We start from the raw sequence: 7,731 nt of genomic DNA, 5'->3' as shown, positions 1-7,731 counted from the left end.
TTTTTTGTGACAGTGATGCCAAATAGTCTCCATAGTGCCTGATTGCATGGCCCCATGTCAGTCACAACAGCATGTATTATAACACCAGCATCTTCACAGGCACTTATGATCGTACTGACCTTTTCCTTTACTACGTCAGCTCGGAAAGAATGACCAGTAAACTCATAAGCTACCGTCTGTTTCCACCGAGTAGAAATTCCTCCTAACATAAAGACGAGGGCATGCGTGGCATAGCAAGATTCCGGAATTATGTTGCTGGTCAAGGGTATTGTTGGCTTTCCCAGCAGGGCCCCAGTAGACGAGTCAAAGTCCAGGCCCTTGCTAATCTGCATTTCATCTAGCATCAGAACTGCGTGGCGCTCCTTGAGTGACAGCTGGGCCATCTGTACAATAGAACAGCGAAAGGTGCTAGAGGTATAGTGAGTCTATATGAAAAGAGTGAGTAACAGGAAGAGAATGAATAACTAGGAACAGTACACACCTTAGTTTTCAGCAAATCTATCACTTCAAACAGCAGTCCAGGAGCAAACTTGAACCCTTGTAATTTTCTCTGTAGAGTTCGTTCTGATGGTAGAGGCATACCCAGTTCACGGGCCACGTTGTATCCTTGAGAGCGGCATGACAGCTTTAGTTTCAGTGCCTTTACAACAGTTTCCGTGCTCCATGCTGTACCCCGCATTGTCCCTTTCTGCAGACAAAGTGCCTGGTCACTGCCTAGGTAGCCTGCAATACCTGTATGTGCAATGCATCACAATGAAATTCACAAGAATTGCTTGTTGCACAAGCTTGAACATGGTATAACTGTGATGGAATTGGTGAAATGGCACAGAAAAAGAATTTCGACCCCATCAATATTGGCCGCTGGGCCGGGATTTGTTTGCGGGACCTCATGCTTAACAGCGCAACACCATAGCCACTAAGCTACCATGGGGGGGGGGGGGGGGTTGTGCTACTACTTGTGTCCATTTTTCCCTTTTACCTGTTCCACCATAGTCATCCCAATCAAGGTTCAATTCACAAAGGGGTGTCACAGGAATAGCACTGTATACTTGCTTTGAGATTCCTGTTTTCGGTTTCCAATACACTGACTCTCCGCTGTGATGCAGAGAGCCTCCTTTTCAGGTTCAATATATCAGCTGCTGCCTCTGTTTCAGCATTTGTTTCTGAAAATAATCCAGCATATGATCCATTGCAGTTCGCATTCTCAGTCACATACACAAATGAAGTACCACTCTGCACGCATGAACTTCACATTCCATGTTTTTATCTATGATTGACCTTGGCCTGGCCTATGCTTGTGGTGCTGGACTCTGAAAGTTGTAAATGCCAAATACATACTTGCAGCGGTATTCAAAAGCAGACTCGAGCCCTATAGTTGTGCAGGGCTATTCATCTACACTAACCTCTTGTGATCCCACCAGGAACGATTGACTGTGAATCCTTTGGATTTAGGTCACAAGGTTCTTGCTTGCGTTTTAGCAGTGACTGGCCAGTACCAATTTTAAGTCCTGGAAGTTTGAATGGCTGTTGCATACTGACCAAACGCACATATCATGCCCAATAGTGTAGTATGATAACTTGTCAGATTTAACTTACCACGTTTGCCTAAAGTGCTAGCAGGTGGTTGTGTGTCCTGCTTTGGACTTTGCACACAATTTACTTGCTGCTGTCGTAGTACTGATTGGCCAGTATTTCTGGAAGAATTGCCTCTAAAAGTTGGATAGGCACTTATGCAATATATATCTGCAGCATAACTTACGCAAAGCATAGCACATCTAGCAGCCTTGTTAGCACTTACCAGTTTTTCCCAGAGCACGAGTTGCTGGCTGCCTATTTAGCTTCATGTTGGGTGCATGAACTGCCCAGTGTTCTTTCAGGAGTGACTGCCCAGGTTGTATGTGATGAAACCTGGCCACTGAAGATCACAAATACAAACACATTTGCACTACCTGTCATGAACTTGTAGAGCACATCGATGTGTCAATGACACTACACTTTATACTCACTGGCAGTGTGCATGCTGCAAGTCACTGGCTGCCCATCCTGCTGCAGGTTCGATGCCTGGTGTCGTTTCAACAGCGATCGCCCAGGATTTGCACAGACAAGGTCAAATCCTGAAGGTTATAAATGAGAATAAGCATTCAATTATATAATACACATTGAAAATATGCCTGCAATTAAGTCATAAAGCACATCCAATAGCAATAATATGAGCAGACTTGTACCATTTTTGCTCACACTTCTGCCTGGTAGCTGTGGCACCTGCCCGAGCTTAATCTAGATGCACATACTTTTGGCTTCAGAAGAGATCGCCCGGGCTTTGTTGCACTGGAAACTGAATTGGAAACAAAACACCTGCTCATAAGCTTGCGGGTGTACAAAGTACAACAATGAACAAATGCACTTCACTAGATTAAAAATTCATCAATAAGAGTGGCTGCAGAAAAAGGCCAGTATTGTGATGTGTTCCTAGTTTCCCTCGTCAGTGCAGCATCTGAATACCCCTTGTATTCAAAGGGTATTCAGATTAAGGATAAGGAAGTACAGGACGAGGTTTCTTGCACAAGGATGGACAACTGGGCTTATTATTTATGGTATAGAAGTCAACACATTCAGACTGGCATGCAACAAGCGCATGTGTCGGCCTCCTTTTTGTGCTTCAATACCAAAAATATATGTTTACTGAATTCAGCAGTTCAAAGAATTGGGCAAGTTCCTATATTACACATTGCTGAAGCACATACAACGGCATTTTGCCATGTAACACAGAAATGTTATCGGCCTGGAGAGTTCCTAAATTAATATGCATTGGAGGAGCATACATACCTTGCATTGTGGCCAAAGAAGTTAGTGGCTCACGACTGCACAATCCTCTGGAGCACTGTGATGTAACTTTAATGCGTGCATTATTTTGAGAGCCATCTGCAATTTGAGCGTATTACATAGATTAGTAGTAAAATTTGAAGCTCGTAAATGATTTCCACCTATAGGCAGCTGTGTTACAACTTGCTTTGATAACATACCTTGCATCGGCATGTTTTCTTTTTCAGATGAGGCATGGTCAATGCCTTGCTTTGCACCTGCATTTGAGTGCAATTAATTTTGATGATTATTTATATCAAAAAGAGCATGAGATACTACATGTGTATGCAGTTGAGTGAATGTATCTGTACACTGATGGCTTCTTACCTTGCTCTTGAGCCATGTGGCAGAAGACTGAGGGGGTGGCAGTGCATTTAGCATCACAGTTGTGCAATGTCAGTGGGTAAAACTGATTCTCAGTGAAGTGGGCCTGCGAGTTTCAATAGTACCAATAATCATCAGTGCACGCACACATATTTATAGCTAGCCGGTACAACAATGTTTGCAAATTTTCTTGTGTGCAAAAAACACACGGACGTAGCAGAAGACACGGTGCCTGTGTGTGTCTTCGTTCTTCTATGTCCATGTTTTTTTTCGCAAAACATCTTGTTGTTCTTGTTTTTCGCAAAACAAGAAAATAATCTGCAAACATGTTACACCAACAAGCCGAAATGTCTACACTGAGGTACAACAATGTCCTTATATCTGCAAAACCACGTGTACGCAATGCTGCTGCTATGTTGCTGTCCCTGTAACATCTGGTAAGCAAATGTATGGTCTGAACCAGTAAACACACGCAAAGTTATTTGATTATGAGACATCCGAAGTGTTTACTAAACTCGACTGTGAACATAAATGTGGGAGGTCATCGTCATCATCAGCCTATTTTTTATGACCACTGTAGGACGAAGGCCTCTCCCTGCGATCTCCAATTGCCCCGTCTTGCACTAGTTGATTCCAATTTGCGCCTCAGATGTCATGAGGGAGGTAGTGGCCGAATACTGCACTACCTCCCTCGTGACCTAGCGTGGCAGGCAGCATTTATTTTTAATAGCGGTGTAAATGAGAGCCATGTATAACACATCAATGTGTTGAACTTTAGATGTACTATTAGGTGCAATTTACATAACTGCGATTATTATTATTTATTGCTTTTATTTCAAACATGAAATACTTATTTTTCAATATACCCTTATTTCAAGCACGAATAAACTGCTCCCAAACTCAAGGCGCTTTGCATAACTTTTTCAGGAAATATGGCACATGTTCTGCTTGTGCAACAAACATGATGGTGCAGAATAGAATTTAGTACATCGCCATGAATGTCACTTTGGGTATTAATATTGCTTAGTAATGAATGGTGCTGCTAAGGCCCATCCATCCCTGAACGACAATGTAAATGTGGTCGCGTTTACTGCGCACAAAAAAAATGTCTAGTAAAGGTTACACTATGGTGACACTCTATAGTTTCGGTATAGCACTGGCAACAAAGCGACTGATTTTGGGAAGCAGGATATACACCCTCGCCTAAGCATGTTACATGAGCAGCGAAATACACATACCTCGCAAAGCGTAGTGGAATTCGCCGTCGCGGGAATCTCCTCGATTTGCTCCGGACAGGTGATACATTCCAGGTCGTTATCGCCGAGAGGCGCCGGGGCGGGTGATTTCCAACATACCGGACACATGCAGCAGCCGACGATGCAGCCCCAGCCTATGGCTCTCCGCACTTTGTCAGCGAAAGAGGACGACAGGCAAAGCGTGCGGGCGCAGCGTACGCAAACAAGCGCGTAGATGCACACGAATGACGCTTGGTGGAATGGCTAGTGCGAGCAACTCAGATTTGCACCGGTTGCTAAGCGCGGGCGTCTCACCATCGTCTGCAATAGCGAAAACGCCGGAACCGGAAATCTTAAATGCCGGAACCGGAAATGCCGGAAGCGGAAATGCCGCAACCGGATTTGGTGTGAGGGGAAAAGGCGGCGCACAACAAAGGTTGGCGCTACTTAAGAAAGCGGCGGTGGCGCGTAGATGCAGGGGCTTTAAATCCTCCATGCTGCAGCTGCGCGCCGCTGCCGCGAGGGGCGCTCGCTGTACGTTACGTCATGCCAGCTGTGGAAAAGCGGCCCCCCTACTCGGCTCGTCGCAGTCGTCCCAGCGAATCCTCCACTGTACGTCGGATGATGTGTATAAGGTGAAGCTGCAACGATGTGCTGCAGCTAAGAAGCGGCAGCGTGCGGAAGAAACCGATGAAGAGCGGGAACAACGTTTAGCTAAACGTCGTTCATATTATGCAGCCAGGCGAATGCATTCAACATCTCTTGATCTGGGTGCGTGTACAAGTATCATGCATGCTCTCAATGCTGACGCGACTTCGGCGACACCTGATCGTTCGACAGCAAGCCTTATGGAAGCTTTAAATGGCGACGAGACTGCATCTACACGTTCGATGAGCAGTATGGAACTCTACAACCTGAACAGAAGATTGCTTTCGCAATCCACTAGGCTTAGCCAAGCCAATTTTTGTTCTTCATCTGTATTGCCATCAGCACCAATCACCATTCGTCCATCGAGAAAAAAAATCAACGATTCGTGTACCAGCGGCGTGCGCCAGCGTGAAGGTTTCGTGAACGTCGGCTACGGCGGTGTTTTTCGCGTGTGAGACAGGTGAGTCAAGTTTTCAAGCGAAGCCTGGAGTAACTGACTTGCGAGGGCGATGAGGTTCGCTAAAAAAACCAGTTTGCGGCTCTATATGAGGCGGCTAGACGCGAACAATGCGAAAAGGATGCCCCCCTCAAGAAACGCGCAGCGACAGGGCTGGTACCATGTACTTTCTTGCTACCCCCGCCGAGAACGGAATAATCTTTGTTGGTTGCGTTCCGTGAAAATCATAACGCGAAGCTGCCATTAACTTGGACCGGTTCGCGGCTGTGCACTGCACTGCGACTCGGCTTGTCAGCCGCCATCGAGTCGCTGCGTCTCGGTTTGCGAGGGTAAACCGTTCTTGCCCAGCGCTGTTTGCGATAACCACGGTATCGGCGTTCCATTGAAATAGTTCGTGTTGGCGGACTAAAAACGATCTGCTGGACAACGCTTAAGGTCAATATCATGAATTGCACATTTCAGGAAAATGCCGGTTCCGAAAAAATTAAATTCCTAACCCGCGTTTAAATGATCGTGTCATGGTTGACGGTCCTTTCGATGGCCCGTTCTAGAGGCTGACGAACGCTGGAAAGAACATAAAAGACGCCACGCCGATTCAGACCGAAAATGGCTTTCCGGGGACGGGCGCTACCTAAATAAAGTCGGGACGTTAGGCACGCTGTAGCCAAGCATTGCTTGCTCGTTTCCCCTATAGAGTAAGGGCTCCTGAATATTTTAATGATATCGCTTGCATGTGACATAAACAGCGAGCATAGCTTATTGCGTTTTGTACTGCAGCGAGGTGTGTATCTACGACGCACGGACGTACGCTGGTGTGTACGTCCGTGCCGATTGTTTATACAGAAAAGTAATGGTGGGGAAAAGTCACCAATGACTACTGCATGTACAGTCGCGGTCAAAAATACGCGGCCCACGGCTCCAGTCGGCGGAGCGGCCGCGAGCCGCACCGCGGCGCTCGCGTCGGCGCTGCGAGAGTTTGCGCTCTGACGACAGGTATCTCCCTCGCTCTCGGGCGGATACGTAACGGACGATACGTAACGGGCGGATACGTAACGGATACGGACGATACGTAGGGAGATACCTGTCGTCAGAGCGCAAACTCTCGCAGCGCCGACGCGAGCGCCGCGGTGCGGCTCGCGGCCGCTCCGCCGACTGGAGCCGTGGGCCGCGTATTTTTGACCGCGACTGTACTTATTGCGGCGGCCGTGTTGGAAAGTACTACGCATTCTAGTAACTTTCGGTTCCTTATTTTTTCGTGGCGGAATACATCGCACAACGTATTGTCGCGTAGGCGTGGCGTGGCGCGCATTTGAACAAAGGCCTTGTATTTGGACGTTTCGAATTCATCTTTACCACGCTTATGTGAACTGCTATTTTGCCTACCAATGTACTCCTTATACTGAGTACGTACAGTGGTGTCCAAAAGTTCACAGGCCGCGATGCCATGGGATTCTATAGGATGGCGGCCTGGGAACCTTTGAACACCCCTGTACGGGGTCTTAACATTTATCCTTGTAAGTCCGAGTTTTATGGGTCAGAAGTCAGGATGTGTCGGTGGTTTTATATTGTGCACCGGTTCGCTATTCGTTCAAAGCGGTTGGCTGGTACAGTTATGACGTGTACATATGTTTTTGGTAATTAACGAAGCGTGCACTTATTGACATTTTCAGACCGTGCTGATGCCATGCCGTCCGGCGGTCCAAGCTACGGCAGCTACGGCTGCGTGTCGTGGTGCTCTGACAACGGCAGAACCCAGAAGAAGCCTATCTTGCCTTGGAATAAAAACATTGCGGAAACTCTGTCTCTTTGATACATATGAGCCCTTGTTTTAACTTAATCGAAATAAAAATTGCGTCACGACCTCAATTCACACCAAATATTGAAATAGACAAAATAGTAAAACGCTAAATCAAAACGACAAATAAAAGCGTTGCCATTTGGGTGACGAAAAGTGGTCTTAAATGACAAGGTCTCGCTACAGCCCATTGTCGGTTACGCGGGGTAATCCAAATTTCGCGCGAGCGAAACCGAAACGGGAAGTGCAGGCCAGTTGCTCTCACCAACCGCCAGGCGCGCTAGGGTCGATTGGGCCGCTGGGGTGTATGGGAGTGTCCACTCTTAACTTGTTTTTCTTTCTCTATGACGACATTTCTCGGCGGTGGCCTCGGCGCAATGGGCAGGATCGGCTCTCCTTCGTTGATCGTA

This window comes from Dermacentor andersoni, chromosome 2, assembly GCF_023375885.2.
Source record: "Dermacentor andersoni chromosome 2, qqDerAnde1_hic_scaffold, whole genome shotgun sequence".
Classification (NCBI taxonomy): Eukaryota; Metazoa; Arthropoda; class Arachnida; order Ixodida; family Ixodidae; genus Dermacentor; species Dermacentor andersoni.
This window is presented reverse-complemented; position numbering follows the sequence as displayed.